Source organism: Corvus kubaryi, unplaced genomic scaffold, assembly GCF_017639235.1.
Source record: "Corvus kubaryi isolate FWS band 111438036 unplaced genomic scaffold, C.kubaryi_AGA036_p1.0 133, whole genome shotgun sequence".
NCBI lineage: Eukaryota > Metazoa > Chordata > Aves > Passeriformes > Corvidae > Corvus > Corvus kubaryi.
Window position 1 is genome coordinate 3,843,851 of NW_024580667.1, and position 27,413 is coordinate 3,871,263.

Genomic DNA, 27,413 nt, shown 5'->3' on the forward strand with positions numbered 1-27,413 from the left:
ATTTTTAGTGAAATGTGCCTCAAAGAGTGAAAAATTATTGACTATAGTTTGTATCCATTCTACTCATTGACAAAATGCAATTAATCATATGCAAACATTGTAAACATTACAGTTGTCAACATTTAAAATCTATATAAAAGCTTTTCCAGGTAATTAATATAAGGAAAGCATTACCCCAGTTAAGGAAAGAACATGCCTAAGGAATAGTATGGTAATCTTATGTTCTCTCAAAGGCAAAATTGTAAAGATTTTAGTGGTGACACTGTCTCAGTAATAAATGGAGGCTGCCTGAGCTGAACACAAGAGAATATATATATATATATATATACACATATATAGCATGAACTTCTAAATAAAGGTTAGATTGTTGCCCTCAGAAAAATAAGAGATTTTTCTCCTTTTTTTGTTTCTTCTGGTACTTTCTGACTCCTGAATGCCAGGAAGTTGAAAAACCAATTAATAGTAAAAATTACTGTCATTACATAGCAAATAATGTGATATATAATGCCTCTGACACTAAATCTTAGATAAAAATCCAGTCCACAAGAGAACCTTATTGGAAATGTTGTTGTGGAACTGCAAAAAGAGACACACAACCCTTGCTTTTTCTTCTCAGTCCCAGGAGCAGAAATAAAAATAGAAACTCCAGGGAGATCAGGGCCAAGACAGCTCAGAGGGCGAGGAACTGGATGGCCTTCACCTCTTCCCACTCACAGTGTCTCAGACATCTGCTCCTGCTGTGATCCTAAGGATATTGCCACTGGAAAGTCCTTTTGAAAAAATCACTGTGGTTTACTAGAGGGAAAAGATACTGAGAGTAATGAAGTGAAAGGATAATCCTTCCTACCCATGTATACATACCCTTATAATTTATGTGTGGTGCTTCTAGAACACCCAATAACTTAGTCTTTGCATGTTTTTTGCAAAAAGAAGTGTACATAAACATATGGCAAACATGCTCCCAGAAAGAAAGGCAGCTGCTAATAAATGGGCACTGAATGAGGTGACAAATAAACGAATTAGGTGAATTTGTCACTGAATTAGGTGACAAACCTACTGCAGGGGGAAGCACTGAAAAGACCAAGGTGTAGCCCCACTGCAGCCCATGACTGAGGGAGCTGAAATTGCTCCTGCAATTGGACCTGCAGCAGTGCAGGTCTGGCTCTGTGCTCAGGTGAGCTTGGCAGCCCCAGCCGTGCTCAGAGCTGATGCCACTGAGCAGCAGCAGCAGCTGTGAGAGTTGATTTGAAACTGGCTTGAGCATCCTTCCAGCACAGTGCTGCATGAGCACTGACTTCAGTTACTATTAAAAAGTATAATAGCATTATATATAAAATAGTGACTCATGTACAGCAGGTAGATGGATGTTCCTCAATTACTTTTTCACATAAGCCAGCACTAGGACAGTGTCAGTAAAATAGAAAACAAACACATGAAGACAGACTTGCACACGAGGCATAATTACTGATGGAGTTCACATTGCTAGGCCCAACAAAGTAAAATAATTCCAATCAGGGGTAGAAGCTTGTGTAACTTGAAAGGAAAGAGTAAAGGAGACAAATCACAAAGCATTGAAAGACACTAACACAAAGCAAACAGCAAAAACTCCCTTTTAGTTCTTAGGATTTAGGATGACATGATAATGATATACACATGATATATTTCATTGTTGTTTTCTACATCATTTTCTAAATTGTTTAGCATGGGCTGGTCTCAGAAACTGCGAGTGTACTGGAATAGGGGAGTTTCCACCAAGGGATTCAATAAAGGAAGTGTTAATGATCACCATTAGGGTGATCACCACATTTGCTCAGTGAGCATTCCCAATGCAAAGCGAGTCTATGGATGCTGCTTGTGAGCACAGTTCTCCTGTTGTGCAGTGATACACTCAACAGCTCACTCTTTTACTGTACTGCTTTTGTAGTCTTTAAAGGCCTGAATATGACTTTCCATCTTTCCAGCAGTGCTTTTTCTTTATTGCTTGCATGAGTTGTTCCATTTCATTATCCAGTGGCACAGTAGATCTTCCTTGTTTTGACAGGGACTGTTCTGTTACAATTACCTGCTGTCGTTGCGGTTCAAGTGAAGGTGCTGCCAGCTGGACAGAGCTTTAAAGCAACTTGAGTGAATTTCCCAGTGTTAAAGATTTTCTGAAAATCCAGGAAGCAATTAGCCATGGCTATATTTAGAAGCCTGCTTGTATTGTAACAAGACACTGCCAGCTGGAGGTTGGGGGCAGACAGAGCCTTGATGCCTCCCAAACTTAAGAGATCTTTGACTCTTGCATCACATTTAAAAACTCTTCATCTCAACTGGAAAATGTTTAGCACATAGGAACATGTGACACTTTGCCACAAAACTACATGGGGATAAACTGCACCGAATCTTTCAAGAATGATGTTCCACACAAGGGGAAACAAGTCCATGGCAGGCATCAGAACCAGCAGAAAGTGTCTGTTCATCTGATGGGCTCAGCACCTCCTGTCTCAGCTCACCAGAGTAGGAACTGGTAGGGAACAGACTCTAGGGATTACCAGCATTACAGGTCAGCAGCCAAAAACACAGAAAGGAAAGGAAGAGGATATGGAAGATGGCAGCTTGGGCTCATACAGGTCACCTGCTCCTCTACCAGTGGAAATTCCTCGTGCTGCCGTGCACTCTGCTGGAGGGACACTGCCTTAGAGCATACAGGACACCTATCATCCCTGTAAAGTTTGGTTCACACATTGTAATTATGACAGAAAATATTAATGCAGCCTCATTTTAAGAAATGAACAAACCCAGCACAATATTTCAAAGCTACATTTCTAAAAGATGATTAGAAGACAGTTGGAGGCCATGAAAACCCCAAGGTGTTCCACCATTAAACCGGACTATGCAGCAAAACCTGCAGCTTCAGCAACAGATGAGTACAGAAGGCTGAAGCCACCCATGAGAGGCCATGATCCCACACGTGGGAGAGCAGTCTTGAAGAAAAGGAGGAATTTCAACTCTAACATGGTAACTGGAGCTAATCAAAATCTGGTACAATTACCTCAGTTAGTACTTTTTGCCAAATGAACCTTAATTATATAAATGATCTTTATTTGCCTCAATAAGGCATAAGAATGTTTTTTGACATTTTTGCAACTATTTTCTATTGAGCAAGTAAGTACAGAAAAAATCATTACTATCTGAAAAATGAAAATTAACCTAACTTACTAGTTCCCTCTAAAAGTTCATCTGTTAATCAAAGTTAAAATATTCTTTTCCTTTTTGCAGAATATACTAGGAAATATTTTCCTTCTCCAAAGCAGCTTTGGTTTCATGGAAACCTAGAGAGATTTCTGTAATTTTCCAACTATTACAGTCCCCAAACACTTTACTTCTGAACACAATTATTAGATCCACCAGCTTTGTCTTTCATCTGTGTGTTCCTAACAGATGAGATGGTTTTGTGCCCCATCATAAGCTTACAAATTAAACTCCTACATGCTCTCCTGCTTCTTAATTTGGTGCTTTGGGACAGCACTGCTGTTAGCTCTCTTAAGAACAAAACCATTATTCAGATGAGCTACAGCAACGCGTCTTCAAACAGTAAATCGCAACTTCCAAAACAAAATTGGATTACACTCAGTATTTAGCTTCAACATTCAGCACCACACAATACAAGCCTTAGAACATTCAATTTAACACCACATGGAAGAAATTCTTTCCAGAGAAGAAAAGTGAAATTTCCAGCAGAAGTCTGGGGTAATCTTGTGTCAGTGAAAATGTTTCTGATGGGTCTTCTACAGTTCATCACTGCCTGCCCCTTGCAGCACCAACAAGTGGGCAACTATTCTGAGGGGCAGCATGTAATTGCTACTTTGTACAGCGTAAAGAACTGCCTGGGCAGCAAAAAAATTAAAAAATTAAAGTGAACTGTGTTTTCCCCAGACTTTAAACTGGACTACCAGGTTTTCTTTCAACCTAGAGAGACATAGTGCAGCCTCTCATTGGAATGTGGGATCTAGTAACGAGGTATGAGAATAAGGAGGCAAGTTAATCCATAACTCCTAAAGGTAATTAGGGTACCTAAAAGTGCCAACTGCCAGGATGCTTGCAGTAGTGCTCCAGTGATGCTCAGTAAACAGAAAATTCAGGGATAACAAGAGCGGTGTCTTTATAAGCTGCTGTATGCTCCAGGCCCAAAGCCACCAGCCACTTTAGGGGAAAATATGGTGGTATTGGTGTCCTTGGTTACATGACAATAGGAGTGTGTGCAGGGTCAGACTGAACCTTGCTCTTTCCCTAACCCTGAACTCTTGTTAGTGTCTTGTTGCACTCTTGTGTGATCGGTAACTGGTCTGAAATACCTGGCTCCATTTTCTAACACTTGCACAGCCGCAAAAAGCAGTAACTATTGACACTGCAGCAGACGCTGTGCTTCCAGAGGGATTCATGTGCCATGAGGAGGGAAGATGAGCTGGAAAAGGTTTGGTCCTTCAATTTCTTCCCAGAGATAAGACCAGGCATGCAAGAGTCCAGCGCTGGTGTACAAACTCAGAGACAGAAGTAAACGTGATCTCCTGGTGGTGAGGTTCAGAGATTAAACTAAGGAGCCAAACAGCCAGGGCAGCCAGGATGTGAATGAGATGTTACCTGAATAAAGCCTCCATTTCTTTGAATAAGATTTTTTTTTTTGCCTTTCAGGAGAAACCTGAGGTCCACAAACCTGAGTACCCAAGCTCAGATCCAGCCTGAGAGTCAGCGGAGAAGATCATTCCCCCTTCTGATGAACAAACTCATCTGTCCAGTGTCTTACCGGGATGGCTTCTGAACAACTCTGAAGGCACAAGGGTCAGAACAACACTAGGCTGCTGAAAGTAACTAAAGAAACAAAAAAACCTACGAGCAAACAAAAAACCCACCAAAACAAACAAACAAACACCAAAAACCAAACACCACCAAAACCAAAACAAAAACAAAACAAAAAACCAAATGCAAACCCAAACAAACAAACAAAAAAACCTCCAAACAACCAACCTGACATCTGTTAAAAACTCCAGAGGTAAAAAGTAGAACTTGGATTATATAAAGTTAAATTTTTTCTTTCTGTTTCAAATGCTTCTTAGTAGCAATACAGGGAGCTACATGGAGGTTTTTATAAACCAGACAGCACTGCATTTAGGAGGGCTTATGAGGCAGCAATGCCATTTTAATAATAATAATAATAATAATCATGATTATCATTTTAGTTTTGTAAAAATTATCTCAATATGATTTGTAACTCAGCAAAGAAGTCTCTTGTCTAGATTGCAATTTAATTTTTCAAAAGAAATTACCAACTGTTTTAGAATTTGAATCAGTTGCTATTCAAATATACTCAGTGCTTTAAGCACATCGTTTTTCACAGGATTTAGTGTCATAGTGGTACGTACCATAGGGAAAAAAAAGTCTGTTTTGTCTCTTTGGACTGGTAGGTGATGGGTATGGCTCCCTGCACCCTCATCGAGGTGAAATCAGGTAATAAAATCACTGTACCACAAGGGGTCTAGGTACCTGTGGTAGGTTGACCCTGCTCTTCCCCCTGCTGTCCCCCCGCTGCCCCCCGGTGTCCCCCCTTCCACCTCTCATCTCTGTGAATCATATATTTAAGAATTATCATGAAAATCCACATTCATCACACAACATTAATTTACATCAACAAATCCAACAAAAAAAAAACAACAAAAAAATTCCCCACACAAAAAAATCAAAATAACATCACCACAACACAGAACAAAAGCAGGCAATTTGCACAAAAACCACCCCTTGTCCTTTCGCCACAATTACAACAGAAGTTTCACATGACCTTTCTCTCTAACATTGTTCAATCCATATTTCATCCATTATCTCCCCCGGCTACCATCCTTATCTCAAAATCCTCATGATCCCAGGTTTCGGCACCAAAAAGGCTGTGAGGGGTTGACCCTGGCTGGATGCCAGGCATCCACCAAAGTCACTCTGTCACTCCCCTCCTCAGCTGGACAGGAGAGAGAAAATACAACAAAGGGTTCATGAGTCCAGATAAGGACAGGGAGAGATCTCTCACCAAAAACCATCACAGGCAAAACAGACTCAGCTTGGGGATATTAACTGAATTTATTAGTAACAAAATCAGAGCAGGATAAAGAGAAGTAAAAATAAATTGTAAAAACAACTTCCTCCCACCCCTCCCTCCTTCCCAGCTCTTCCTCCTCCCCCCCAGTGTCACAGGGAGATGGGGAATGGAGGTTATGGTCAGTGCATCACACGCTGTTTCTGCCACTGCTCAGGGAGAGGAGTCCTTCCCCTGCTCCAGTGTGGGATCCCTCCCATGGGAGACACTGCTCCATGAACTTCTCCAGTGTCAGTCCATCCCATGTGTTCTCCACAGATCACTCCAGTGTGGGTTATTCTTCCCTGGGGTCAGTCCTTCAGGCACAGCCTGCTCCAGCCTGGTCCCCCACAGGGTCACAGGTCCTGCCAGGAAACCTGTTCCAGGGTGGGCTCCTCTCTCCATGGGTCTGCAGGTCCCTGCCAGGACCCTGCTTCAGCACAGGCTTCCCACAGGGTCACAACCTCCTCTCAGCACCCCCTGCTCTGGTGTGGGTTCCTCCACAGGCTGCAGGTGGATCTCTGCATCCCTGTGCCCTCCATGGGCTGCAGGGGTGCAGCTGCCTCACCACGGTCTCACCAGGGGCTGCAGGGGAATCTCAGCTCCGGCACCTGGAGCAGCTCCTGCCCCTCCTTCTGCACTGACCTTGGTGTCTGCAGGGCTGCTCCTCTCACATATTCTCACCTTGCTCTTCTCTGGCTGCAATTACATCTGCACAATAACTTTTTTTACTTCTTGAATTTGTTATCACAGAGGTGTCACCACCATTTCTGACTGGCCCAGCCCTGGCCAGCGGTGGGTCTGTCCTGGAGCTGTCAGGGATTGGCTCTGCTGAACACAGGGGAAGCTTCCAGTGGCTTCTCACAGAAACCACCCCTGTAGCCCTCCCACTACCAAAACCTGGCCACACAAACCCAATACAGTGCCCTACCAAGTTAACAATGCCATCTCAAACCAATGCCATCTCAAACCAATGCCATGAAACACAGCATTGTTAATTCATTTTCCTGGAAGGCACAAGATATTTGGGAAAGTGCACTCACACAGTAACTGATGTCCATAGATGTACATTTCCTTGCCCTGGCTTAATCTCTACCACCCTTGGTTCCAAGAGACCCATTTCTACCCAACCCTGAATTAACAAGTTGTTATATTTGACGCACCTTTCTCCCTCCCCACCTTTTTCTCTGTGTAGTTATCAGCTTCTATTTTCTATAGACTCACTTCTTATTCCTGGGATGGGAATTTCTGAAGTTAAAGCATTCTTTTTTATTTCAAGTCCTGGGAAGAGTAAACACTCCTGAACTGGATGAAGCCAGGCGTATGGGTTTGGGTTTTTTCCTCACTCTACTCTTTTTCCTTAGGGAATAATATTTTCCCCATTGTTACACCTCCCACGTAATTTTCCTTTACTGCCCTCTTCTGATTTAGCACTTGGATATTAGGTAGGTTAATAGTGAATAGATAACCTGCAAGTTGTCCAATATTGTAAATCTATTGTAAATACTACTGGCGCTCGCCTCACTCTGCCCATTAGCAATACTTGCCATTATATCTTCAGTGAGAGCGTACACATAAAACACCACCAAGGCTGCTAGACAAAAGAATCCCCAAGCAGAGTGGATAAATCAGAAAAATTTAAACAATATAAACAGAAACTTCCGTACCTTCTACAAACTTCCATTACTGCCAGCAATACATTTTGAGATGATGTCATAATGCATACATCACAAATACCCAGATAAGCAAGGCTTGTAGCAATCTTCCTCCCAAACAGCCAGCCAGCATACATATTTGAATATCTTTTTGACAGCACTTGGGCTGGAGGAAAAAATAACATTTTTTCCAGCCTCATCAAAAAGCAATTGACTTTTAAGCACAGGGTTTCATCCACGGCTGTTTATTTAGGGGACTTTATTGGATTTAGTATTTTGCCATTTCACATTGATACAAACAACTTATTCTATGTATATTTCAGGGGTTTTTTTGCTCATTATGAAATTAAATAGCCTGGTATGAAATTTGAAATTACATGCTTTTATTTCTGTGTAAACAGCATCTCCCAATAAAGTAACCTGTAATACAGTTATGGAAGGAAATTATTTTAGAAATGGCAATTCTCAGTTGAATTTGTCTGCTTCCTTTACAGAATGAGTTACCAAATCTTTGTGGACAAGCGTTAGTCTTTACTAATTCTTGCTTTTGTAAGTAATGTATACACTCCTGGGAGCCCAAACTGGGGGTCTTTATCAATCATTGGATTTCAAGAATCTCACTGAAACTCATTAGCTGTGTCCCCAGTTCAGAAATGCTGCTGCTGGTCATTCACAAGCTATAGAGAAGCTCAGTCTTCATTTGCAGGATACATTTGCTGAGCTGGTGTCTCACAAAGCAACACATCTGACACAGGAACAACAGGCAGGCTCCTGGAGCCGTCCGTCCCCACTTTTACAACCTTGTCTCAGTTTAGAGCTGCAGAGTCCCAACAGCACTTCTGGCCATGGGCTTCCTGAGTGCACAGCCAGTTGGTAACATCCATTGATTCAGATCACAAGAGCCAGCCTGAATGAAGGCTAACCCACCAAGAAACAGTGAACTCGGGACAGGAGTCTTGGGAATTCTTATCAAACCAGCTGGATTTCTGGGAGGGGATTGCCTAAAGTCAGCCCAGACAGACAAACAGGAGATCCTTCCCCAGTCTCCTAGACAATCTTTAAAGCAGCTGCTTTAACCTTGCTGAAACAGATCTAATCAGAGCAGGTGAGACTCATCTTCTGCTCACGCAGTCATAAAAAAGCCTTTATGGCACCATGTGAGAAACTGTCCTGTGAGCGGAGGGGACAGGCAAAGGGAGAGGCAAGGGGGCACTGAACAGCACATGCATGTGGCCCTAAAGAAGCTGAAAGGCCCTAACTACACCCTCACATCTGGTGGCTGTCTAATCACCGTGGGCTGTGACCTCTTGCTTGTGGCGTTTGGCCCTGGCACTGCCAGGCAGCTGCACTGAGCCACAGCAATGATCTAAGCCGAACCACAGGTAGGGATGTAATTGCACACACCCCGCTGCCACCCTGAAAAAACTCCTACACTGTAGGCTGGAGTGTTTCCAAGGCCCCAGGCAGTGTCTGGCTGACAATACTTCTCGTATTTAGAAACCACTCTGCTTTAATAACCAAGTTAAAATTCTGTGTATTATTCTTGCAGCTTTCACTCTCTGACTTTTTAATGGCTTGGCTATTAAAACCAATGGAGTTTAAATGCAACAAAGGTAGAGCTTAAAAAAGAATCCCCAAAGCCCTACTATTGGTGGTAGGTGGTAATGGCTGAGTTAAAAGGGGTGGTATTTCTCGGAAAAGATTGCTCAGAGGGAAATTAGGAAATTCTGGAAACCTGAACTGTCCATTAAAGAGAAGGTCCTGGCAGTGGGAGTGAAGGGTGACAAGACAGACACTCTGCTTGAGTGAGGCTCATGCAGGCTGTAGGATAAACTGAACAGAAACAGAAGGGATTGTAAGGAGGTATGAGAAAAATGTAAGAAATTAGGTAAAATCAGAATGAGGCACACAGAAAAATATGGGAATATTCTCTAGAAAAGGTTTCCAAGTTCAAAGGTGTGTCTTTGATCAGGTATGGACAGAGTATCATAGAATCCAAGATTAAGAGAAAAATGTTTTTATTTATAAGTAAAAGTAAAGAGAAAAGCGATGCATTTTTGGACCACAGAGAGGACAAAGAGAGCTTAGGAGTACTAAAAACCCAAAATTAACTCTGAAGAACTGTAAGTATTGGTTGTAAGTCAGAACTAAGAAAAGGCTGGGTATAACTATAAGCCTTGTTTCCAAAACAGAAGACCAAGCTCTCAGAGTAGAATCCCTTCATATTTAAGGAGCTCAGCTGTGAACATCCCAAAAAAAGGATTCAGCAGCTTATGTCCAGTCAACTTCAGGTCTCTAGAGCAAGAGCTATAATATGCCACAGGGGATGAAGGTGTTTCTAAATAAGCTTTAGCACCTGAGAAGGTCTGGAATGACTTTTATGGCTCCAGGGATGCTGTGGAAGTACTAACTGGTATTTTGGCAGAGGTAGAGTGCACTTTTGGAGTACAGTTCACTCTATAGAGCAGCAAATGGCTAAGCAGACACATGCCCATGTCTTCTCCTCTGCCTAACATCTCTGTCTTTCTTCACCCTGGTGGAGTCTGAGAAACTCCACTGCCTTTGGAGCACAGCAGTGGAGCATGATCAGCTCTGGCAGGAGAGCAAATAGGTCGCAGTTCAGCTGCTATGGTGCATCTGCCAGCTGAGTGCTCCTGCCTGGGAAGCTGTAAGGCTGGTACATCCTCAGCAGAAGTCCCTACATACTGGATAATACAGCAGAAGATAGGAACCAGTTGTTATTCAGGAGAAATGAAAGATAAAAAGGATATAAATATGGACTGAAGAACTACAGCAAGCTACTTAAATGCAAATCTCTAAGTGCTAATTGATCTATGTTTTAAAAACAAACTATTCCTCATTATGAGAAAAATGTAAACTCTTCAAGGTTCTGCTGAAACGTAATTCTTTCAGCGGGGCAAGGTGACTACTTTTAATAAGGTGTTTAAGTAACAGCAGGGTGAGGGGAAAGGTTTCTGTAACACCTGGGTCAGGAAACTCGTGGTTATTTATACCCAGTTACACTCAGTTAGAGGCAGCCCCGGACAAATGGGGGTTCACAGCTTGGCAGCCAGGGCAGCCACTTCTGCCACTAACCTGAGATGCTGCTGAGTTTAACGTGACCAAGAGGACTCAGGCCACCACACAGGTCCCCTTAGTTATGTATTCTGCCTGCCCAGCACCTGTGACATGTGAATCTCTTTCTGAAGGGAATATATGCTAAAAAATCACATCTGTGCTGCTTAATTTGTGCCTCCATTCCAATTACATCAGAAAGTGAAAGCTGTCTTCCAGGAGATTTACGGACTTTATTTCACATTGCATCAAGCCCATGAAAATTTAAGATCAATTGACAAGACACAGCTCATGAGACTTCTTAGTTTGTGGACATCCACACTGTTAGGGAAATGGAAAAGACACAAACTCAGTAGTACAAAAGGACAAGACAATGAGCTCAGACACACCTGAGGCACATTCTGTTGTTCTCTTCTGCAGAATGGAAAACCCAGCCACTAAAACAGACAAGAAAGACAGAGACAGGAGTCTCCATGGCTCTTTTGGATAACCTGCTGTTCTGCAAATGACTGTTTATTTTAAATGGAAATGGTTTTGACCTCTGGTTTGCTCAGATAGCTACAGCCATGGTCATGGGGCAACAGCAAAACCACTTTGATCTGATCCTTGTTCTGATGTTTATAAGACAGTTGAGGATTTCTGGTTATTAATAAATTGGCCATAGCAGCATTTCCTTTATTTTATGAAGTAGTTTAGTGAGGCAGATTTACCTTGGCGTAAGAGATGGGCAGATGGCAGGGCTATATAGGTCATGTGCTCCTCAGCTCTGATAAAGGAACTACTGTGCCTATACACTGATTGTCTCCTGCTAACTAAGACTGAAAATAGGCATAAAAGCATTCCTTACAAACAGAAATACCTGAATCTAAGGATAAACATGTCACCTAAACTAATTATTACGGTAAATTTTATATACCCCCTGTGAAAATAAATTCCCTCATTAAAAAGAATGAAGCATCTGACTATCCAAAATATGAAAGTGGCACGATCTGCTGTTTTTTCTGTTGTTCATATTCATTCTTCTTCTTAGCACCTTTGACTTCCAAATGCGTAGATTCAATGACACCAGCTCATCTAGGATCATGTCAGCAGCTGTTGATAGTCCCAGATGCTTCAGATGAGGAAGACAAAATCCAATTTTTTAATGCAAAGATGAAACAGCTAGTCCTTTTGCTTATTTTAAGGTTTGTTTTTACTATCCTTTTTCTTCAGTTCTATGTATCATGTAGTATGTTCTAATTGAGGACATAAATATCCTTTAAGTTCCTCCATCTGGTTCTATTCCTGGCCTCAGGATTATAGTACAGTATTACATCCATTGCTGCCTATTATCCATTCTGTCTTCAGTAAAACAGGGTAAGTGTTACCTTTTTTGTTTGATGTTTGGATTTTTTGAACATCTTTTTGCTCTTTATCACAATTGAAAAGACAAGAACATGAAATACCTTCCCTTAACTTTTTTAATGTGCACTCTACAGCTATATATTCACTTCTTATCTAGATAATCCTAATATGGAAATCCTTTCTATGGAAATTTTTCCATGTCATTCCTCTCAGTTGCTTCTAAACTTTCCTGCTGCTCATTCTTTTCATGTGATATCCAGAACTGAAATGTTCCAAATAAACATACCACAGATTTATTCCATATAAATCCATAAATACTTTCGTGCCACTCCTAGGTTTGCACTGACATTTTCACTCAAAAATTTTTCTTTTTACTGCTTGCCATTAACTTCGACCTCTGACAGCAGTTCAGGTAATTCTTCCAAAATGCAATACCCACATTAATTTTCATCTTATGCTCAGTGACCTAGCTTTGCTATCTCAGTAGTGCTCTTCGGTCTTCTCTTGTTTTAATTATTCCAGACAATTTTGTCGTATTGCAAATGTTGCCACCTCACTGATCATTCTTTTACAGATTGCAAATTACATTAATGACTGAGTACTGCTACTCAGCCTCGGGCCATTCCACCACTTCTTCTGACATTTCCGTACCTGTCTCTCCATGTTTCTATAACAACTTTCTCTTCCTCCACAACAATTAGCTTTGTTCACAGGTTCCTACAAAGAATTTTTCAGAAATAAAATATTTTATTATTCACTTCTGTAGAAAATCTTGAGTTTTCCTTGATGGGAAAACGTTTGTTCCTACCACATTATATCCTCTTACATGCCTCGTACCTATACATAATTGTTTAATCCAATTTACCCAGCAGTTAAGCAAAGCTCACAAGGGCTGTAATCACAAGATTGTCCAGAGCACTTACAATCTGTTCAGCTGTCTAATACCTTTGCAGTGTCTCTCACTTCCCATTTGAGCTGTAGCTCCCTGGAATAAAAGCCAGCCTGGTGATGCAGGCACAAGGCTCAGAGTCAACACTGGATTCTTGCTCCGGCTCTGCCAGCTACTGGCAGTGTAACCTTCAGTAAGTTTCCTAATCTCTCCACATCTCTCTCCTTTCTCCAGTGCAGGTGGTGCTTAACAACATCACAGGAGCAGATTTGCCAGGTCTCTGTTTGTCTCAGTGCTGATTCCTGGGGGTTTGTTCGATGCCTCCAACTGAGCATCACAAGCTGGGGTACACGAGCACAGACCAAGCAGCATCTTGCTCCTCAGCACATCTCTGAACACTCCGACAGCTGTCCAAGGATTTCCTTTCTGGGTGGAACAGGGAGCACCAACCAGAGGCACAGCTTCAAACCAGCCGCCTGCAGGAGCAGACACACCTGGAAAAGCTGCGCTTTAATTTTTTATGAAGCCTGATTATTAACGTTTTGTAAAATGCTTGGACATCCTTGATAGGAAAATTTTACCACCTGCTAAGTATTAGCCTTCTATAAATATTTCCAAGCAGGGCACAGTTGTCAAATGTTTGGGTTCAACTTTAACCATTCTAATGCTGGGCTGGGGGGAAAATTCTCATGACAACCCAAACATTCTTGTTGAACAAATGTTTTACACCACTCATTTTTCTGGTTTCTGTCTCAATAGTCCCCACTGTTTCCTGCTCTAAGCTGTCCCTTAAATGATCCTTGTAATCATGTATATAAACATTTTCTGTCAAATGTGTCTCTTCCTTCTCAAATCCAGAACTTGATAGTATTAAAGCGCTGATATGCTGCAGATACTAGTTTCAAGGTCTTAACATACGTAAAATAATTAAAGAATCTGAACAGTTTGTTCCAGTATTGTCACTTTAGCACTGTCTTGGGTTTCAGCTACATGAAGTATTGCACAGTACCCTAACTGCAGAAGGTCTGAGATAAATTACACCATTTTAACTTCTAATATATTTACTCAGGCAGTAGCTTGAAGGAAAGTTCATAGAAGCAATTCTATTAGGTAAATTAGGGTTGTAACTTTTTGGCAGCTTCATTTAAAATATTAGTCAAAATTAGTGAAGCAATTTAGTCCCATTCAAAATTAGGCAAGACCAATAAGCAAATGGAAGAGAGAGAGCTTTAGAAATGTAGAACGATTACTATTTAAATACAGATGTATTTAAATAAATACACCACAGAGAGCTCAGCCAATGACAGCTGGTTATCCTACAGTGTAGGCTGGCTTTGATCTCCATGTTCCACGTATTTCTTTCCTTACTTCAGCAGAACTTTTGACTTTCTCTGTGCCAAAGCACCATCTAAATGGCTGACTTCAGAGCAAAGTTATTTTCTTTTCCACATGCTGATACTTGAATCAGAAAATATTATTCTGATTTTGTGTTATATTTGCATAGCACACAATTCTTCCTTACCTCAGTACGCTGTGTTAAAAACAGATTAGTAAAATTGTTTGATAATTCCTGCTGAGTCCCTGGCAATAGCCTGTCATACTGTAAAGATAACTTTTCACTCAGTACCTCTCCCATTATTACGAAGTGTATTAAGAAAAAAATACACAGAATTGTGTTTGGGAGCAATTGTGTTTGGGAGTAATGATTTCTTCATGTTTATGTCTAGTCTAAATGACCTGAAGGTCTATTCTAAAGGCTTGGTGTTCAGCAGCAAGGAGAAGCAGCAAAGAAATTATCCAGGGCAGGCTATATGCTGGATTTGGTGGGGTATTCACCTGTTAGTATTTGCCCTGCATTATCTCCCCCTTAGAGAAAGGTCTATTTACTGTAGTGGTTGAAAGTGAGCCAGGCATGCTTTCAGGGGGTACTTGAATTTAATTATCACCATCCAGAGGGCTGATTCAGGTAAACAGACAACACAAAGTTTTCAGATACTTAAACACACACTTAGTCCTACATATTAGAGGTCCCAAGTTTAAGGAGCAGATTATAGATGTGATCTTTCATCTTGCTACAGAATTGAACCCCAGGGGTTTAAGACTGTATAGGAACAAGCTTTTCTGTGCTATTTCTCCTCAAAATGTTTTCCAGAACATTGTGCCTATCTGTCGAAGAATGACAAAGGTGCTTAAAACTGACCTTGAGTCAAACAAAGAGGAAAAAAAGAAGATTTAATTTTTAGTCAAGAACCAAGTTTAATCAATTATTTTAATAAGATTAATTTAAGAGAGTCTCATGAGCAATCTTCTGCTATATTTAGGGCTACTGTGTCATTTGTGTAACATGGAAAATCAAAAACTAAAGAGGAAGAGGTAAAATAAAAAATCAGGCAAATGCATATTCCAGTATCTAAGAAACAGGGCAAACAATGTTACCAGCTTCCTCCTATTTAAAGTGAGAGGTTAAACTTACAAGAAAACAAAAATCATAAGTTCTTTTGAAAACCTTAACTTTTTATTTCAAATGTAATTCTAATAAAAGCAGGGTATGCTGAGTAACAGCGCAGAGGTCTGCTGAGGGTGACAGCTGCTGAGACCTGTGACGTTTTTGCATTGAAGATGGAAACCCTCAAGTGTTGAAATGGAAATTTTTTAATTACAATTAAATTGCCAGCAGTTTTTTGCCTATCCACAATAAATTATTTCTGTAAACATTTTCAGCATCGGGGAGAATGTTTGTTTCAGAGATGAGTGATAGTTATGACTGACACCCACAGACTTCAAAGTGCAAGACCTGAAGGTTTTCTGAGCCACAGCTACTGTGAGCTGACAGTAGCAGCTGTAAAGTGGCCAGGGCAGGGAACCACAGCTTTCCAGAGCTCTGGAAAACGCCAAGAGCTGGTGCAGAGAGCCAGCTTAAGCCATGGCAGTTAAAGAGATATCAGACAGGAATGAATCACTCAAACATCTTGGCTCTGCAGGCTTCGAGAATAAAGCCCGGGACCAAAAATAAAACTAACTAAGGGTGTAACTTCACTGAAGACTGCAATGGACAGCATAGATATCTGAGGCAATTTGAAATCACTGAGCTTTCAGGGGAGCAAATTAACCCATACACGGCTTTGTGCTTTCATATACATCTAGCTTAGCATGTGAGCACACTCTCAGAGATTTTGTCATAGCTGCTTTAGTTTATGAGGTTTAAACTAAGGCATATAATCTTACAACTGGGATGCGCTGGATGCTTAGGGACCGATAGACATCCATTCTGGTTGTAGCAGTCATGGCAGAAGCTCCTGTGTTCAGTCAAAATGGGTACCTTCAGCAATTTAAATAATAAGTCTTCATTAATCCATCTCATTTTCTAGAATGGTTTAGGAAATGATCACATGAGGGAGGTTGATGTTATCATTAGTATACCTAGCCTGACAGACAAGAAAGGGTTTAAAGATTCCTTGGAGAGACAAATGTTGCATGCAAATTTGTGCCTGACAGAGCTGCCAGAACCAGCTTTCTAAGCCTGGCACTCTGCAGAGCAGAGGACACAGCAAAGCACTCGAGAAAAATGTGCCACTGCCAGTGACAAAGCTCTTGAGAAGCTGAAGGAGTGAGAGGCCAGTGAAAGTAATCACAACATAAAGTCTTCTTCCACCCACACCAGGAAAGGCAGAGGTGCAAGTCCTCTTACTGTGAGGCTGGGGAAGGACTGGAACAGGCTACGCAGAGAGATTGTGGCTGCCCCATCCCTGGAAGCATTCAAGGCCAGGTGGGATGGGGCTCTGGGCAACCTGGCCTAGTGGAAGGTGTCCCTGTCCATGGCAGGGGAGTTGGAATGAGATGATTTTGAAGATCCCTTCCAACCCAAGCCATTCTGTGACTTTGTGATTCTCTTTGAGCTGCACATGGGTCTCACAAGTGCCAACAAAACACCAGTCTCAAAAGAAGGAAGGAATGGTTGCCAGCACCACAACTAAAAAGGTTCATGCTCTCATTCCCCAGAGATAAGTTTTAGCTGAAATTGACGGTCTGCCACAGGAACCCGGGAAATAGTACTTTAAAGAACAATATTCAGCTACAGAAACATGATTTGCAAGTTAAATGCTAACCTAGGAAAGTTTTGGTGGCTGGAGGCACAGTCACCCACTTAAAAACTCAGCTGTGGTTCAAGGTCCAGAGTCAGATTTTACATGAATCAAGCAGATAAAAAAACAACAGTAAACACAGAATACAGACTTTGTTTGCAGGTACAAACCTGCTCTTACAAACAAGTTTTTTACAAAATGTAATTAAAACTATTTACATACTGTGCCCAGTATATTATTCTGTCTTTACTGATAATCTCTATCAAGCTTGAACTGGGGGACGCTCTTAATGTCATATGGATGTTTAAAGAGACTGGAGTGGTTATTTTTAAGACGTCATTGAAAAAATATAAAACGAGCGAAGGAAACTCATTTAGGGATTGAAAACTCTAAGTAAAGGGTTTAGAGATTTGTCCTGATCCTAAACAAATGAATTCATCAAGGAAGTGGTAAGACTTGTCACATGATACAGCAAGTACTTGTTCCCAATGCAAAGGAGAAACGAGCTTGCATGTCCTGGCTGGAAAGAAAAGTCTACAGTCAGCAGTCCCTTATCCCAGATGTGTATTGAGAGCATTCTCATGTTCCTGGGACAGTGTTGCTAGAAAAGATAACAGCTTAGAAAGATGACATCCCAAATTTGAAGCCTTATGCTAGGCCTGGCATACCTGATACAGGAAGGTCTGACATTTATCAGGGTCCTTCCTGTTTAACCATTCTGTTCTGAAATATAAGTTTAGTCATATAACCATAACCTCCATGATCTCCTCTGCAGGCTAGCAGAAAATATATTAAAGAATACACAGGAATGGCTGCCAATTGTGATCTGTACTTAGTGCTGTTAAATAATGGAGTGGTACCATTGTAACACGACTTGTTACTTGCTTACATTATATTCAATGGAAAACTGAACACAAGAGTGCCTGCTCTTGAGTGCTTACTAGGAATTCATGTCAAAGTCACAGCAACCAGCAGATATATGGGAAAAAAGATGAGGTGGGAGGAAGGTAAAAGGGAAACATAATCTGGGATACCTGGAGCTGTCACCATTTTGCAAGAAACAACTGTGGAAATGCCTCTAATGAAGAGCAACAACTGCAAACAGCAATAATACTGTAAGAAATATCCTGTGGCCAGAGACAAACTTGACACCCCAGGTGGACAGATGCAGAGGAATACGTGACACTTTCTCCAAAGGAGAAATACCAGCACTGCCATTTCACCTGAGAAATCCTGACAGCCAACAGCCGCAGCAGGTTGAGATGAATTAGTTTCAGGACACGGCACAAGTGGAGCTAACAGCCTTGCTGCCATCTGACAGCAAGAGTATTGATACTCTGGGAGATATTTCCAATTCCATGAATCAGTGCAGAGTACCTCAGAGACTAATTGAACATGTGCTTGTTCATTAAGTTAGATTAAGTTAGGAACTGAACTTCCTTATTATGTTAATGTTTAATTTCAGGATGCAGAGGGAAGTTGCTGAGAACCTTGTCTTTAAGAGGTTCTGGCTTGAACCAGTTGTTAAATACAAGCTACAAATTGCACTGCTCTTGTTAGGAGCTCACACTCCAAGTCAGACAGATCCCTATCAAACTCCATGGTGCCTGCTGGTTCCAGAACATGGGAATATTGAGGAGACATCTTTTTCACTTCTGTGAAAGACAGACTGGGGAAAAAAATACCTCTCTCATTACTTTTTCAAAAGCTAGTAATCTTCTCCTTTTCTTTTAGGGCATCCATTACTATATTAACAGAAGAGTTTAAAGCATCCCCCTTTGAAAGATCACAGGAAAAATACCTTTATTTTTTTTTAAAGGAAACTTGCTGGAGCTCCTCGCTACCTCCTCAGCATATCCAGAGTGATTATGCCTCAGAAATGTCTCTATCTGTTGACTGGCTGCAGAGGAAGCCCAGAAAATTAGCTCAGATGGAGACCATGGAGGCCTAAAGTTAATGAGATTATTCATATGTGATTCTTTGTTAGAAACTCCCAAGATGAGAAAACAGAATTGACCACTGCTTGTCAAAATCTTTGTTTACCCAAGCAGCTAGGCACTGGCTGTATCTGTACAAAAGAGGCAAACTAAGTGCCTTTCCCTGTACGTATTCCACTCCTGGTCTTTAAGCTCTTCACATCCTTGAGCTGACATGCTTCTGGACAGGTACAGCTACTCTGGGCCACCTCTGCTCTGTGATTATCTTCATACTTCCAACCAAAGGCACCAAAGGAAGTACAACACAACCACCATCAAGCCTCGTATGAGCTGTGACTATGAGTCACAGCTTTTCCACATGGTAGGATTTACCCACTGATCTGATAATTACTGCAAGTAAGTACTTAGCAGTTAGAAGATTTTTAGACAGCATCTCCTTTCTTCTGAAAGGAGAAAACACTTGGCCCTGTTCAGCTCTTATTTTAAAGAACCAATTATTACGACTGAACTCAAGTTTCCAGTCTAAGAGGTGTCCTTTATCCAAATCTGTAATGACTGAGCATAGGCACAGCTGAAGGCTGTGGGTGTGGAGCACAAAGTGGACACAATGGAACTGGAAAATCCTCACAGAGAATTCAAACAGCAAGGGAGTCTGAGGGATGTGAATGGTGACAGCATGGGAAGGACACCAGCGTGCATTTCTGCTCTGGGCTGGCCTCAGAAATGCGTTTCTGTCCCCGTGCCTCTTACAGGACAGAAGTTTGGGCAGACTGTCAGCAACATGTGTTACTTCTGGCTATTTTCCTCACAGAAAAACTAATTATTCCTAAAGTTTTGTCCTTCTTAAGTTACAGTAAAAACATAATCCTCAGAATTAAGTTCTGCTAGATTCTTTTGTATTATTTGTGCTAAGGACATCACCAGCATCAGAGCTTCTGACTAGGGGTCACCATGTGTAAGATGAGGTTAGAACAGGCATTTGCAACTCTTTAGAAAGTGTTTATATATTTCCATGATCCTTGGTTTTCCTCTATGATAACATATTTTACATTGGTGAAAGAGCAGAGAGATGTGTTTGATGCTGCTATACACCTGGAGCTGAGAGAAAATTGAGGGCAAAGTCTTGTCTCCAGATGAGCACTGATGGCCAAAAACCCCTGAAGCTGGGCATATTGGCCTGATACAAAAACACCGAGCAAAGTGTCACTGGGGACCACACTTCACTACAACATAAACAACAATTTGCTCACCTGTGTGTCACTCTCCCATCCTTATATCAAGATTCTTCTCCCACTTCTTCCCACCTGTTATATTCTCCACTGACATTCCAATAGTGAGAGCAAATAGGGCAGCAATCATAAAAATAGTCCCACACTTAGCACACAAGTGCCTTTTCCCAAGGAAAAAAAAATTGCCTATGCAGAAGCATTTCTTCCTCCCAAATGAAAAGGCCCCAAGCTACTCACAAAAGTCTCTGCTGAGAGTTGGACCACGTGCAGTGCACAGGTGATCATCGAGGGAGTACAGCTTGACTTTCTTCAAAATAAGGGAGAGTCCATAAAGGGAGAGCTCAGAGAGACACTATGTACTGGGTTTGGAGAGAGCTGTTATCAAGTGTGGCAGTCTTTTTCTCTCTCTGCTGTCTCCAAACTTCACTTTCACAACAGCTTTTCAGCTGCAGCCAGAGTGTCAGGCTGCCAGCACAATGGTGAATTCTGTGGACACTGCCAGGGATAAGGATGCCCATGCTTTGGATGGCTGTCAGAGTACCACTGCCAACATAAGCCATAGGAAAAACAGGCATTTTTCTCGCAGTTTTTCCCCTCTGTCAGACCTGAATAGGATTTCATGGGACATGGAAAAGCTTACACCTTTGCCCTCCAGGAGTTTTTCTCCTGCTCAATTTCAAAGATCTGTTGCAAACCATTTATGGTTTGGATTCCTGCAGGCAAAAGGTTTACAAGGAGTTCCTCAATGGTAACTTGGCCAGTCTGAATCAGGAAGTCAATACCAACTCTTTCCATTGCAGGTGGTTTTGCTCTTGAAGGATAAAAAAGCCTTTAATCATGTGGGGTCAGCATAACTCTTCAGAAAGGGACAGCATAAGAGGGAGAAGGAAGTGAGCAGTAGCTAAATGGTCAGGCAGAGGGTGTTCACACTTCTCGAAGGTATATCCCATCTGGAAAGAAAGTAGGCTGAGAAAACCAGGAGAAAAAGACAAAAAGCTGGATGACAAGAAGGAAGATTAAATACTTAGTAAATAATTATTTACAGAATTAGTATTCTCTTCTGAAGTTCTAAAATATGGTAAGCTTAGCTTACCCTGAGGCTACAAGATAAGTGGTAAAGATGTAGCTGTGTCTTAGAAGCCTTCAACTATAAACCTTGTCAGCTTTTGGATTGCATTACTGCACATTAATAGAATAGTGATCTGGGAAATGCAGTAAGAAAAATTAGGTATCTTAAACCTCATAAATAGAGTTTGGGAAATAAATTGGTGGCAGAATGGGGACAAAATAAAGGACAAAGTTTGGAATGAAAAATGAAACACAGAATAAAACTAAGAGGCTAAGAATACAATAAATGCCCTAATGGGTTCACCTAGCCCTCCTTACCCTAGAGGGAAGATTGAGATCAATAACATGGCCTTCTGGGTAAGGATATTATTTGAATTTCAGGTCTGCTGACTCTTGGCATTCACCTGAATGCGGAGAAGCTGAGTGTATAATTTGTAGTGAAAACTGAATTAACAAGTTTGAAAATGAAAACAGAGCAGTGGCAGCAGGAGATAGCTTTGGAAGTACATGAAAGCCTAGTCACAACCTGCAACCCTTCCACTTCCCCAGCACCTACCAGGCAGGCTCCACGGCACACCCCTGCCATTCCATCCAGAGGTTTTTTTAATAATGATGTGTCATCCCTGAAATGCTTGAATTCCTTTTTGAACTTCCTTATATTATTGGTGTCCACAGCTTCCTGCAGCACCAAGTTCTCAAAAAGTTTGCTAGCCAGTGTATGTGTACAATGTTGTTTTGAAAGTAGGATTATGTATCTGTCTTAAACTACCTTCCTACTTGCTTTATTGAGCATTCCTTAGTTTCAGTAGTGCAGGGTTTGAACAACAATTCTGTTTTCACCTTTATGCCTTTGCAAACCTCAAGTATAGCCTACCTCAGCTGTCTCCTCTGCATATTGACAAGTCCCAGCCTTTTGCCCTCTCCTTGCAAGGCAGCTGGCTCATCCCTGGGTCGTTCTTGTTGCCATTCTCTCTCTGTTCCTTTGCAAACTCCTTTGCAAAATCCTTTGCCATCCTCGTGGAGATGGGAAGGCCTAATGCATCCCAGCCCTCCAGCAGTGGGTGCACCAGAATTCTATGTGGAGGTGAAATGACACCTTCTCTTGTTTACAAGCCTCCCCTGACATGCCCAATATTGCCTTGGCTTTTTTTGACTGTCACTGCACCTCACAGCAGTGGTTTCAGAAAACTGCCTGGCTGAATCTGAGGGATCTTTCCAGAGCTGCAACCACCAGTTCCAAGTTCAGCATCCAGCAGGGATGGTGTAGATGAGGGTTTCCTCTCCATTTCCTCTCCTTGCCATTTATTTACACAAAAGCTCCTCTGGGCATTTACTCTGCTCTGTGGGGCCCTTCTGGAGCTTCTACTAGGGTAGCATCTGTCTAGTCAAAAGAGCTTAATAATTTTGTACAAAAGATAAGAGAGTGAGAAAAGCAAGCAAGAAGGAAAGAAAGACATAAAAGGAAAATAAAAAGGTGATTATTTCGCATTTGTTTGTGCTAGTACTTAGCATTTTGATATGGTCTTTATAATGTCACTGTTAATTATTTTTCTCTATATAGGTGCATGACTGTAGCATATGGTTGCAAATGATGAAAAGATAACTGGAACTTTGAGTTGGTTTTATTACCTGGTTTAAACCCCTCTAAGACATTTTTAATTTTAAAGTTTCAGTAAAAGCATCCTGGAGATATTTCCTCCACAGTTCTTATAATTTTATCCATATTCACCAATGAGGAAAAGCTGCAACTGGGGAGAAAAGAAATAAACACCTCCAGTAATGCAGTTGAGACACAGCTACATGGTACACAAGGAAGGGAGAAATCAGCAGAATGGCAAGGAATAGCTAAAGAAACTCCATTAAATAAGGGTTTGCATAATTTTAAAGTATTCCTCTCTCTTTTGATGTTGTCAGCTATTCTTACCTGGGACTGTTTCACCTTTGGAAACTGATTTTGGAAGATGACTTGTGATACTTCTGACAGTATCAGATTCGATCAGCTTTGGTTTAGTTTAATGTCCATCTTCAGTAGCGTTACTGTAATTTCTGTTTAATTATGAGTATGATCTAATTACAGATGAGGAAAGTGACTTTTTCCCTTGGCCAAGACCTGTCTGGTTACTGGCCCTGGGTCAGTGTGAGCCAAGTGTCAGAGGAAGGGGATGTGGTCACCACGTCTCAAGGGCAGTGAAAGCAAATTCCTCATTCCTAAGAGGCAGATCTCAGCCTGCTGCCCAAGGAAATGATGTTTTGCCATGTTCGCACATACACGTAGCTTTCCCAGGAACTTTTGAACCTGGCAGTCAATTCCAACAGAATTAGATGGGGGCAAGGTACAGATCCCTGCGATAAGCTCCAACCGCTCTTTGAAGAGAAGTGGCTGCCAAAAAGAGATCTGGTGGCGTCTTCAGCGAGGAAAGGTGGCAGTGAAAGTTGCCTTCTCATTGAGCAATGGACAACTGACACAGTGAAGGAACTTAAAAAACAACTCCACTGGGGGGAAAAAAAATGCAGTTGGAGATTTATCTTCCCAGACAAACATCAGTCACCTGTTAAGACAAGCATTCATGGGAAACCTGGCCTCCTTAATTATGGTGTGGCACAACTTGTGTGCTACACCTGAGCTCTGAAGCTGCAGCCTGCCCTGCCACACAGTAGATTCCGAGCTGATTTAATTACAGACTTTTGCAAAAAGTCACCCAGACCTATTCCAGGTCAGCTGATGGCTTTTTAGGGTTCTTTTCACTGACAGTTTTTACGAGGACTGAAAATGTCTGTGCCTGTTTGTGATCAAAACACTCTCTTTTCACTTCAACCAAAACACATTTCTGCTGCCCAAAGTATGATCTATTTTCAGCTCACAGAACCTGCACACCTAAACAGTATGGCAGCTTGTCAGAAACCTGGTAGGCCTGCAATATTCTCTCTTACAAAGTACTAACAGCTCATACTCATCTTCTGTGTCTGTGTCATTCTCAAACTTTGTAAGAGGGAAGGAGTTAACAGGTTACAGATCAAAGCACCCAGGACCCTGTTATAACTGGAATCCGAGGCACAGGATTTGGTGCTGTGGGATAACAGAACACCATCAAACCACTAAAATTTCTTGTTCTTCATCATCATGTTCCTTTTACATCAAACTTTTAAGTGAAAACATTGTAAAGGCTCTTTGGATGTAACTGATAACTATTAAACTATTGTTCCAAAAACAACCTCTGAACAACTTACCTGCCCTGAGGTTCACACTGTGCAGGCCTATGTGTAAACCCCGAAAAAACCCCAGGCAAGTAAAACTTGAAAACCCCGTAAAATTTTAAAAAATAAGTTTGCTAGTGCCCAAGCCCACACTCAGCTACTCCTTAGGACTTTTTGAATGAAATAGTGGTTAACCTAAACATACACCACGTTAACCTGGCTGTCCAGAATCTGACAGACAGGCAGCTCAAACGTGTGCAGTGCTTTGTGGAAGGCTACCAGGGGCTGTAAGGCATTTCCTCATGTGAACACACAGTGTCCTTCTCTTGGTCTCTCCTGATGAAGAAGTCCCTCTCCCAGCTCTGAACTGACTGATGCCCTGATCTGTTTCCAGACCACTACCTTGCCAGTAAATCATTCCAGGTCTCAAGTGCAAAGTTTCTTCTGCTCATATGTCAAACATTATGGTTACATACTTTTTGATGACACGTTAGATGTACGTATTTCAGAATTATGAAATTAATCCCAGAATCTGTAAGGATCCATACTGGATACATGGCTGAAAATCAAGAATGATTGCTTATGAAAGGGAATGACTACTTTTGAACTTGTGGCTGGAATTTCTGATCACAAACATACCTGTAAGTGTTTTGCTTCGATTATCATGCTACTGGGTCCTGGCTGCTGGCAGACTAATGCTCACGTTTTCCTGAGCCCATTCAATCTGAAACAGAGTTACAGCACAGTTCTCAATTGTTCCAGTAATTGCTGATGCAGTGGTATCCTTGCTGCGTTTGCTGGCTTACTGTGCAACTTTTTATGATCCAGATCTCCACACAAATCCCAGTTCAGATAGATTCTTCTCATGCAACTCAAATACGAGGCAGGACCTGTTTTCACTCTCCCCCTGTACTAAGCGTGGACAACTGACAGGTTTGATAGATCCACCTTGCTTCTTGTGAGCCTAATGAATGCTATGGCTGCTCTTACAAGCACATTCTTTGCTCAAGGATGGAAAAAAAATAATAAAAATAGGAAGCTCAGTCCATCAGATAAAAAAGCAGCCACTACCCTCCTTCCTGGAAGGAGCAGGACCCCTCAAGTAGGCCACATGCCTACTGGCATTCCCTGGATGCCAAGGAATGAACTGCCTCTCTTCAGCAAAAGCCCATTTTTGTTCAGTGTCTTCCAAGAAATTTCCTTCCCAGGACCACAACTAACCCCCCAACCCCAGGATCTTGTCCTTTAGCAGAAAGCCACGTTTAGGTGCTGCCTATTCCCAAAACCAACCCAAGTGTCCTCTGAAGCTCTTAAAGGGTTTGCTCTATTACAAAATTTTGGCACAAAGGCCCCCATATATCATGCTTGGAATTCCTTGTTTTCAGTTTAAGCTGTCACACCTGGGCAATGTGGCCTGGTGTGACTCCAAGCACTCAGAATCCATAGGAAGGAGAGACCTCTGTCAGGTGACACTGCTGGAGCAGCCAAAGCATTTGCCCCAGCTCAGGAAGGGATCCATCATCAGCAATTTTCTTCCTTGTGCACTTTCGTATTGTTTTCTATGTTAACTTCTCATGATGCCTTTACAAACAATTTCACCTCAACCATAAGTGAACACTCACCCATATTCTAAAAATTCTTACTGAGTGACCTGTGTGGGACTCCGCCCTGTGGGCCTGCAAAAGGAAAAAACGGGTGCTCATGTTTAGCTGTGTGAATTTAGAGAAGATTTAAATATATCAGCTTTTTGTTCACAGTCCAAAGAGCAGATGGTGGCTTAAATATTTTTTAAAGGTTGGTATGGGATAGAGAGCAGACCCACAGGAATGTCTCTCACCCTATAAGACAGCACTGTGCAGTGATGCAACTATTAGACATAATTAATTAGATGTAATTATTTTCCCTGGTTTTTTTTTTTTTTTTGCCTTTTAAATTTGTCTGGAGACAGGAACAAGGTGAAGTCTTGTCAGCTGTGCATTTTAAAACCAACCTTTAAACCATTTCATCAGATAATTCTGCTCTGACAGTTTTTTTCTGTGTGTGGGGAACAACTCCATAATTTACCTCTGCTAATGAGTTTTAAGAAGTCGCATGTGTGCTAAAGTACTTCGACAGAAATGAATACTTTTTGTAAACTGCAAGAGTTCCTGACTAATTCCTTCAAGACAGCTTTGCTTCTTCCACAAACCATCCAAGCTTTCCAAAACTTGGAAATGCACACACGTGCAACTTCTACCTTCCTTTCATATACAGGATTCTGTGCAAGATGTTAAAAAATATGGGACAACGTATCACGTAAGCACCCGAGTGTTTTAAAATTCACCCGATGTCTCGGACATCGTATTTACGTGGCTGTTGCGAGAACCCACAGCCAGCGGTTACTCGCACTTACTGCAAGAGCGTCTGAAGGCGCACTCCCAAAAAGTGGATGCACTACTTTTAGGCAAAAAGAGCGGTTCTCCCAACAACAAATCGCGCCTTAGAAAATACTTACATCCTGTTGGAATAGACTGAATTAAAAAAAGAGCACTGGACAAAGCCGTACAAGCCCGGTTCGCACAAAGGTTCTTTATTGCCACAGCCCGGTCCGTGCAAACGCGAGTGCTCGGCGGCACCGCCGCTCGCCCACCTGCGCGGCGGGGCCCCCCCGTCCCTGCCCCGGGTGGTCCAGCCGCGGGGGCGATAGGGGCGATAGGAGCGATAAGAGCGTGCGGTATCAGCGTCCGACCCCCTCCCCGCTCCATGACGTCACACCCCTCCCCACGCCATGACGTCACCGCGCCCCGCGCCTGCGCGAGCCCCCACCCCACCCCTCCGCCGCCGCCCCCCCCTCCGCTCG

The 27,413-nt window shown here is 42.0% G+C and overlaps 1 long non-coding RNA gene across 1 annotated transcript in view; it reads right to left on the reverse strand.

The window, feature by feature from the left end:
* Positions 1 to 27,413, reverse strand: part of LOC121667787 — a 60,196-nt gene that overhangs the window by 31,247 nt on the left and 1,536 nt on the right. The window contains exon 2 of the long non-coding RNA XR_006017152.1: positions 25,214 to 25,298. This is a non-coding gene — a long non-coding RNA (uncharacterized LOC121667787). The remainder of the gene's footprint in view (positions 1 to 25,213; positions 25,299 to 27,413) is intronic.